Below are 10,759 nucleotides of genomic sequence, written 5' to 3'. Positions count from 1 at the left end.
GTAAATGGTAATGCACCACTAAAAGGTTTTTAGCCTAGCGCTGCACAACCAAATGTTTTAGGAAGGCTTCAGTCAGGGAGACATGACATAGGACACATGGGCTGCTGCAGAGACTCAGAGAGGACTGGGATCAGATGGGCCAGGTTCTAGCCCTCTTTCTCAGCCTCAAGAACTTCATTGTAGCGGCATTCTCTATCTTGTGAGAAAATCACATGAGTGAGGTTCAATCAGATAACCAAATAGAGGACCTAGATTCAGAAATTCACCCTGGACTTCCCTGGTCATCCAGTGCTTGGGGGTCTGCCTGCAAATGCAGGGGACACAGGTTCAACCCCTGGTCTGGGGAGACTCCACATGCTGCGAGGCAGCTGGGCCCATGCACCACAGCAGCTGAGCTCATGCCCTAGGGCTCGTGTTCTGCAACAAGAGAAATCTGCAATAAGCCCACACACCACAGCAAGAGAAAGCCCACAAGTAGCAACAAAGTCCTAGCACAGCCAAACATTAAATGAATAAATTTTTAAACATTCTGTAATGACATTTAAAAAAGAAATTCCGCTAAATCAGTTTGACAGAGCGCTCACTTTGGCAACACGTGTACTAGAATTGCACTACAGCAAGATTAGCATGGCCCTGGTGCAAGGATGCTAGGCAAGCTCATGGAGTAGTCCATATTTTTACCTGTGGTGTTCAATAATGAACCACCACGACTAACCATGATTAAAATGAATGAAATGAGAATTTAGTTTCTCAGACATACTAGTCACATTTTAAGTGCTCAAAAGTTACGTGTGATTGAAAAAAAAAGTTTGACAGAAATGGCACTAACTCAAGGCCTTAAAAGCTTCCAGCTTGCCACATCTGTAAAATGAGGCCCCCTATACCCACTTCAGAATTGCAAAGATCCAATGAATGCCACCATCCCGGACCTGACCACCTTCCCTAACTAGCCCCCTATATTGAAATCTTGACTCACAGAGACCCGTTCTCCCCAACCAGTCAGAGGAAGCTTTTAATAAATTCTGAATGCCCTCCTATGGCATTAGACCCCACCTGGCACCTGGTCAGCTCCTTTCTGTTGGTCCAGTGGGAACATAACTTGAACAGAATGACTTGGAGACTAAGAGCCCAGCTTCTGAAGCCATAGTGTAGGGTATGATCCAAGATCTGTGACTGTAGAAACTTAAGTGGGTTATTTAACCTCGTGCTCTCTGTAGAATAAGAATAATGCTGGTATAGTGTTTGGGAATTCTCTGCCTATACAGTCATTAGGACTCAGCACTCTCACTGCCAAGGGCCTGGGTTTGATCCCTGGTTGGGAAACTAAGATGCAACACTGTTAAAAAGAAGAAAGTTGAGTTCATACACCCAGCAGTAAGTACAATGTCCCACATTTAATAAGTGCTAGCTATTTAAGCACAGAAGAACAAAGATTTTTGTTTTAATATTGTATCTACAATATCTTAAGCATACAGTGTGTATATATCAAATGAATAAATGAACTTTTCTCTAACTTCTCATGATTCTCCAACCACATTGGTCTTTCTTTTTTCCCCTTTTTTATAGTTTAATGTATTTTAATAGCAAACTTACAGGAACAGCACAGGAGAGAGACAACATTAAAAACATGTCTTTCCATGTAGGACAACTCAAAAAAGCATAGTGAATGGATGGAATCTACTGTGTGATAAAAATGCTACAAACACCTTTTCAGTTCAATACAGTCGCTCAGTCGTGTCCGATTCTATGACCTCATGGACTGCAGCGTGCCAGGCCTCCTTGTCCCTCATCTCCCAGAGTTTGCCCAAGTTCATGCTCATTACATCAGTGATGCCATCCAGCCATCCTATACTGACGCCCTCTTCTGCCCTCAATCTTTCCCAGCACCAGGGACTTTTCCAATAAGCCATCTATTTGCATCAGATGACCAAAATACTGCAGCTTCAGCTGTAGCATCAGTCCTTCCAGTAAATATTCAGGGCTGATCTCCCGTAAAGTTGACTTATTTGATCTTGCTGTTCAAGGGACTTTTAGGAGTCTTCTCCAGCACCACAGTTCAAAGGTATCAATTCTTTGGCATTCTGACTTCTTTATCGTCCAGTTCTTAGAACTGTACATGATCACTGGGGAGACAGTGAAAGTGAAGTCGCTCAGTCGTGTCCGACTCTTTGCGACCCCATGGGGTGTAGCCTACCAGGCTCCTCCGTCCGTGGGATTCTCCAGGCAAGAGTACTGGAGTAGGTTGCTGTTTCCTTCTCCAGGAGATCTTCCCAACCCAGGGATCGAACCCGGGTCTCCTGCATTGCGGGCAGATGCCTTACCATCTGAGCCACCGGGGCCTTGACTATATGGACCTTTGTCGGCAGAGTAACGTCTCTGCTTTTCAACACACTGTCTAGGTTTGTTATCGCTTTCCTGCCAAGAAGCTATCGTCTTCTGATCTCATGGCTGCAGTCACCATCTGCAGTGATTTTGGAGCCCAAGAAGAGGAAATTCGTCACTACTTCTACCTTTTCTCCTTCTATTTGCCATGCAGTAATTGGAGCCGGATGCCATGATCTTAGCTTTTTTCATATTTAGTCTTAAGCTGGCTCTTTCACTCCCCTGTTCACCATCATCAAGAGGCTCCTTAGTTCCTCTTCACTTTCAGCCATTAGAGTGGTATCATCCGCATATCTGAAGTTATTGATGTTTCTCCCACCTATCTTGATTCCAGCTTGTAATTTATCCAGCCCAGCATTTCTCACTATGTGTTCAGCATATAGATGAGTACGTGTTCTCCTTTCTCGATCTTAAACCAATCAGTTGTTCCATACAGGGTTCTAACTGTTCTGGACCCACATACAGGTTTCTCAGGAGACAGGTAAGATGGTCTGATATTCCCATCTCTCTAAGAGCTTTGCACAGTTTGTCATGATCCACACAGTCAAAGGCTTTAGCGTAGTTGATGAAACAGAGATGTTCTTCTGAAATTCAATCTTTATCCCAATCCCCAAGAAGGGTATACCAAAGAATGTGCTAACCATCAGACAATGGCACTCACCTCCCATGCTAGTAAGGTCATGCTTAAAATCTTGAATGCTGGGTTTCAGCATTATGCGAACCAAGAACTTCCAGATGTCCAAGCTGGTTTTAGAAAAGGAAGAGGAACTAGAGATCAAATTGCCAATATTCGCTGGATTACAGAGAAACCAAGAGTGCCACCGTACCAGGCATGTAAAGATGAGGTTCTTAACTGCTCCAGTAGAGGGCGCACTCTTGCGAGCGGCTTTTGTAGCCAGTCGCTTCCTCAGTACTTTACCACCCGACTGCGGACAGTCGGCTTTGAACAAGCGGTGGTCCAGAGACCCTTACTCTGCTTCTCCTTCGGCTGGAGTTCGGCGAGCTAGAGGCGGCCCTAGCGTTGGAGAGCGACGGCGGCGCGGCGGCGGCTGCGAACACTGCTCTTTATTTCTTAAATATGCCAGGGCTTTTTAATTTTTATTCATTTTTAGGGCTTAAAAAATAATAGCTGCTTTATTGAAATGTAATTCACATAGTATAAAATTCACTCTTTTCAAGTGTACAATTTAGCGGGCTTTTTTAGTGTACTCATTTATCAGTAACTGGGCAACCATCACCCCTAATTCCAGAACATTTTTATGACTCCCCCAAAGGAAATCCTGTTGTACATCAACCTCAATTTAAAAAAACATCCATTACCCATGAGCAGCCACATATACACCACCACTCACCTCTCCCTAGAGCCCTAGGCAACCACTAATCTATTTTTCTTTCACTATGGATTTGTCTATTCTGGACGTTTGGTATAAACAGTATCATAATATCAAATGTGGTCTTTTGTGTCTGGCTTCTTCGTTTAGCATATGTTTGATCACGTTGTAGCATGTATCACTTCACTCCCTTTATGGTCAAATAACATTCAAATCGAATGGCTATAGCAGTTTTTGTTTATCCTCCAGTTGATGAACTTCTGGGTTGCTTCCACTTTTGGGCATAATGAATAGACCATTTGTGCTCAGTACTCGTGTACAAGTTTTTTGTAAGCAAAACTTCAATTTTCGATTCTCTCGTCTATATTCAAGCCCTTTGCCCATTTTTAAGTTGGCTTGTCTTTATCATTGACTTGTAAGAGCTATTTATAAAACATCTTCTAGACACTGGACCTTTATCAAATTTATAAGTTACAGATAGTTTTCCTGACACCATGGGTTGTCTTTTCATGTTCTTGATGGTATCCTTTGAAGGATAACAGTTTTCAAGTTGGATGAAGTCTTAACTTTTTGTTGTTTTTCTTGTACTTTTGCTGTTATATCTGAGAGTCCTAGGCCAGATCCAAAGCTGTGAAGATTTACTCTAATGTGTTCTAGTAAGAGTTTTGTGGTCTTATATTTAGGCCACTGATCCATTTTGAGTTAATTTTTGTAGCCACTGTGGGGTAGGGTTTCAAAATTCATTCTTTGCATGTGGATACCTAGTTTTTCTAACATCACTTATTTTAAGACTGTTCTTTCCCTTATTGAATTGTCTTGACAACCTTCTTGAAAATCAATTGATGGCACAGGGACTAAGGGATTGAATGAAGGCAGTCAAAAGGTAAAAACTTCCAGTTATGAGATATATGTGTGTTAGAGATGTAATGTACAACATGATGAATATAATTGACACTGCTGTATGTTGCACATGAAAGTTAAGAGTAAATTCTAAGAGTTCTCATCATAAGAAAACATTTTTTTCTAATTTATGTTTATATGAGATTATGGATGTTCACTAAACTTACTGTGATAATCACTTCATAATATATATAAATCAAATCATTATGTGGTACAACTTAAACCTATATAGTGGTATACCTCAATTATAGCTCAATAAAACTGGAAGAAAAAATAAACATAAATGTTTTTAAAAGAAAATGAGGACTTCCCTCATGGTCCAGTGGTTAAGAATCCTCTTGCCAATGCAGGGAACATGGCTTTGATTCCTGGTCTGGGAAGATTCCATATGCTGCGGGGCAACTAAGTCACAAGTACTGAATCTTCATGAAATGATTACTGAAGCCTATACTTCCTAGAGCTTGTGCTCCACAGCGAGAAGCCACCACAGTAAGAAGCCTGCACAGTGGAAACAGAGAATAGCCCCTGACTCACTGCATCTAGAGAAAGCCGCAGCAGCAATGAAGCCCCAGTAGAGCCAAAAATATATTAACTAACTTAAAAAAGAGAATGCACTTATGTATGAGACTTTAAATGCCATTCCATTAGTCTTTGTGCATGCATGCTCTGTTTGGACTGACTCTTTGTGGCTCCATGAACTATAGTCCACCAGGCTCCTCTGTCCATGGATTTTCTAGGTAAGAACACTGGAGTGGGTTGCTATTCTCTTCTCTATGGGATCTTCCTGACCCAGGGATTGAACCTGGGTTTCCTACATCTCCTGCATTGGTAGGCAGATTCTTTACCACTGAGCCACCTGGGAAGCTCTTCCATTAATCTATATGTCTATTCTTATGCCAACACTTCACTGTTGGTTACTGTAGTTTATATTTTTCCTTTTTTGGGGTGTGGGTTGTAGGATCTTAGTTTCCTGACCAGGGACTGAACCTGGGCAATGGCAGTGAAAGCTTGGAATCCTAACCGTTAGGCCACAAAGGAACAACCATAAGTTTTGAAATTGGAAGTGTGAGTCCTCCAACTTGGTTCTTTTCCAATATTGTTTTGGCTTTTTGAGGGCCCTTGCAATTCCATGTGAATTTAAGGATCAGCTTTTCCATTTCTGCAAAAAAGGCTGATGGAATTTTGGCAGGAATTGCATTGAATCTGGGTTGTATTGCCATCTTATTATTAATCCAGGAATGCAAGATGTCTTCCCATTTACCTAGGTCTTTAATTTCTTTCAACAATATTTTATAGTTTTCAGTGTACAAGTCTTTTACTTCCTTGGTTAAATATATTTCCTAGGTATTTTATTCTTTTGGATGCTATTGCAAAACAGATTGTTTCTAAGTTCCTTTGCAGATTGTTCATTGCTGATATATAGAAACAACTGATCTTTTGTGTGATCTTTTTTTTAAAACTTTTTAAAAAATTAAAGTATAGGTACTTTACAACGTTGTATTAGTCTTAAATGTACAGCAAAGTGATTCAGATATATATATTTTATATATACATATTTTATATATATTGTATATAAGTGTTCAGTTCAATCACTTAGTCGTGTCCGACATCGTGTCCGACTCTTGGCGACCCCATGAATTCCAGCCTCTCTGTCCATCACCAACTCCCAGAGTTTACTCAAACTCATGTCCATCGAGTCAGTGATGCCATCCAGCCATCTCATCCACTGTCGTCCCCTTCTCCTCCTGCCCCCAATCCCTCCCAGCATCAGAGTCTTTTCTAATGAGTCACCTCTTCTCATGAGGTGGCCAAAGTAGGAGTTTCAGCTTTAGCATCAGTTCTTCCAAAGAACACCCAGGACTGATCTCCTTTAGAATGGACTGGTTGGATCTCCTTGCAGTCCAAGGGACTCTCAAGAGTCTTCTCCAACACCACTCTTCAAAAGCATCAATTCTTCGGCACTCAGCTTCCTTCACAGTCCAACTCTCACATCCATACATGAACACAGGAAAAACCATAGCCTTGACTAGATGGACCTTTGTTGGCAAAGTAATGTCTCTGCTTTTGAAGATTGGTTGGTCATAACTTTCTAGGTTGGGCATAACTTTCCTTCCAAAGAGTAAGCGTCTTTTAATTTCATGGCTGCAGTCACCATCTGCAGTGATTTTGGAGCCCCCCAAAATAAAGTCTGACACTGTTTCCACTGTTTCCCCATCTATTTCCCATGAAGTGATGGGACCAGATGCCATGATCTTCGTTTTCTGAATGTTGAGCTTTAAGCCAACTTTTTCACTCTCCTCTTTCACTTTCATCAAGAGGCTTTTTAGTTCCTCTTCACTTTCTGCCATAAGGGTGGTGTCATCTGCATATCTGAGGTTATTGATATTTCTCCCGGTAATCTTGATTCCAGCTTATGCTTCTTCCAGTCCAGCGTTTCTCATGATGTACTCTGCATATAAGTTAAATAAGCAGGGTGATAATATACAGCCTTGACGTACTCCTTTTCCTATTTGGAACCAGCCTGTTGTTCCATGTCCAGTTCTAATTGTTGCTTCCTGACCTGCATACAGGTTTCTCAAGAGGCAGGTCAGCTGGTCTGGTATTCCCATCTCTTTCAGAATTTTCCACAGTTTATTGTGATCCACACAGTCAAAGGCTTTGGCATAGTCAATATATATACATATATTTTTCAGATTCTTTTCCATTACAGGAAAAGACTTTTGAATATAGTTCCTTGTGCTAAACAGTAGATCTTTGTTGTTTATCTTATATTTAGTAGTGTGTACATGTTAATCCCAAACTCCTAATTTATCTCCTCTCCTCCCTGCCCCCACTGACTGTTGATATTGTACTTTGCAACTTTGCTGAATTCTTTTGTGGTCATGTATGGATGTGAGAGCTGGACTGTGAAGAAGGCTGAGCGCCGAAGAATTGATGCTTTTGAACTGTGGTGTTGGAGAAGACTCTTGAGAGTCCCTTGGACTGCAAGGAGATCCAACAAGTCCATTCTGAAGGAGATCAGCCCTGGGATTTCTTTGGAAGGAATGATGCTACTGAAGCTCCAGTACTTTGGCCACCTCATGCGAAGAGTTGACTCATTGGAAAAGACTCTGATGCTGGGAGGGATTGGGGGCAGGAGGAGATGGGGACGACTGAGGATGAGATGGCTGGATGGCATCACGGACTTGATGGATGTTGAGTCTGAGTGAACTCCGGGAGATGGTGATGGACAGGGAGGCCTGGCGTGCTGCGATTCATGGGGTCGCAGAGAGTCAGACACGACTGGGCGACTGAACTGAACTGAACTGAATATTTTTTTTAGTAAATTCGTTGGGATTTAGTCTGTTTAGGATGTCATCTGAATATAGATAGTTGACTTCTTCCTTTTTAATTAACATTCCTTTTATTTCTTTTTCTTTTCCTTTAATTTCTAATTTCCCTGCCTGAATAAAACACCCAATGTCATTCTGAACAAAAGTAGTGAGAGTGGACATCCTTGTCTTGTCCCTGGTCATTCATTATGATGTTAGCTGGGGGCTTTTTGTAGGTGCCTTTAAGAGGTGAAGAAGTTCACTCTGTTTCTAATTTGTTGGGTGTTTTTATCATGAAAGGATACTGGATTTTGTCAAATGCTTTTTCTGTATTTTGAGGTGATCATACGTTTTTTCTGCTTTATTATTAATAAGGTATATTACATTAATTGATTTTTCAGATGTTAAACCAACCTTGAAAACCTGAAATAAATTCCACTTGCATGTGGTGTACAGACTTTACTTTCTGCTTGTGCAGAGCTTGGTCAGTCATCTTTCACTGACATTAGGGGGTTTTCAAGTCTCCTGGGTATGTAATCATTCCTGCACACACATGACTTTCTAAATTTTCTAGATTTTCAGGAAAATGTGGGATCTTAAAAAATTCCCATATTCCTCTATTTCTCCTTTTTTAAAATTTTTAATTAATTAATTTTTGGCTGTACCTCATGGATCTTATCTCCCTGACCATGCCCCCTGCAGTGGAAGTGTGGAGTCTTAACCACTGGACCAACAGGGAAGTCCCTATTTCTCTTTAAGTTAAAAAAAGTTTTTAATTATTTTCTTTATCAGCCTCTTGTTGACCCCAACTTGGTATTTTGAAAAGTAATTTATTTTCCAGTAATTTCAAATTTACAGTTTTACATACATAAAAGCAAGTCTTGTATCTTGATTAAATATATATTCCTAAATATTAATGTTGACATTATTTAAAATGAAATTGCTTTCATAAATTCTTTTTCTGATTATTTATTGCTGCTGCTGCTGTTGCTGCTAAGTCGCTTCAGTCATGTCCGACTCTTTGCGACCCCATGGACTGCAGCCTACCAGGCTCCTCCGTCCATGGGATTTTCCAGGCAAGAGTACTGGAGTGGGGTGCCATTGCCTTCTCCGATTTATTGCTAGTATATACATATAAGATAGAGTGTGTGAACCGATTCTACCTCTTATAACTTTGCTGAATTAGTTGACTAGCTCTAATAATTTTTTGTTGTTATGTGTATGTGTGCCCATTCAGTCATGTCTGACTCTTTGCGACCCCATGAACTGTAGTATGCCAGGCTCCTCTGTTTGTGGAATTTTCCAGGCATGGATACTGGAGTGGGTGGCCATTTCCTACTCCAGGGAATCTTTCCAGTCCAGGAATCAAACCTATGTCTCTTACATCTCCTTCATTGGCAGGCAGATCTTTACCACTGTACCACCTGGGTTATAGTAAGTTTTATATATAATATGATGTGATCTGTGTTCTGTGAATAGACAGTTTTAATTTTTCCATTCACACATGGATGTCTTTTATTTCTTTCCTCAAGACTTTGGGTAGAACTTCCAGTATACTACTGAATAACAGTGGTGAAGACCAGCTTCCTGGCCATCCTGATTTCAGGAGTGAATCTTTCAGCCTTTAACATTAAGCATGATGTTTGCTGTGGCTTTGTATACTACTCTTTTCCATACTAAATAAATTTCCTTTTATTCCTACTTGGAGTGTTTGTATTATGAAATAGCACCGGGTTTAAAAAAATATTTATTTAGTTGACTGTGTCAAGTCTTCGCCATGTCATGCAGGATCTTTCATTGCAGCAGATGGGCAGGCTCCAAAGAGTGCAGGTTTCAATAGCTGTGCTGCACCGGGCTTAGTTGCTCCTAGTTACTCCAAGATATGTGGGATCTTAGTTACCAGACCTGGGATTGAGTCTCCAGGACTGCAAGGAGGATTCTTAACCACTAGACCACCAGGCAAGTCCCAGCACTAGATTTTAATGTTCGAGTGACATAGACTAGTTGATGGGGTGGACACTGGGTTAGGTGGATAGAGTGAGGCCATGGTGAGTGGGGGTGGGAAATATCAGTCCCATTCTCTTCCAAGCTTCAGACTCATCTTTTCAACTACTTGCAATACAAATAGCACTTATATGTCCCACAGGCAATTCAAACTTATCCTAAGATTGCCCTTCTAGAAACCTGCCTCTCCTGTGTTTTCTAGTGATGTCACTCCACCATTAATGTGTTTTCCCAGGGGAGGAGCCTCGTGTGCTCTTTTGTCATCCTTATAATCTAGTCTATCACAAAATCCCATCACCCAACAAGTGTCCTTGATTCCAACTTCTCCTTTTTATGTCCAGCACAATCGCCTTTTCTTGTGCCAAGGGACTGGGAGTAGAGAGATGTATGACATATGCGCACTACACTCTTAAGATTTCAACCTACTGGTAAAACCCACTGAACACAATGTAGTAAGCAGAAAAATAAGTTGCTCAAATATTTGAGTACCACTCAAATATTTATTGAGTACTTATTAAATGCCAGGCATTCTAGGTGTTGGAAATACAGTAGTGAACACAGTTCCTACTCTCATGCTTACTGTATTTTAGTGGGAAGACAGATAATAAGCATGTAAAAACAATGTTAGTATAGTGTTGCTACTTCACAAGGCAGGCTCAGAAAAGGTCTATGGGAGATAGGCGTGGTGGTGAGATTCTGAGCAGAGACTTGAAGTGAGGAAGGAAGCCAAGCTAAGACCTAGGTGAAGAGCCTTTTCAGTCAAGAGAAGGAAAGCCTGAAATAGGAACAGCAGGGAGAGAGTGCCTGCAGGTGCGGGAGGGGAACAGGTAG

This window comes from Budorcas taxicolor, chromosome 3 (assembly GCF_023091745.1).
Source record: "Budorcas taxicolor isolate Tak-1 chromosome 3, Takin1.1, whole genome shotgun sequence".
Lineage (NCBI taxonomy): Eukaryota > Metazoa > Chordata > Mammalia > Artiodactyla > Bovidae > Budorcas > Budorcas taxicolor.
This window is presented reverse-complemented; position numbering follows the sequence as displayed.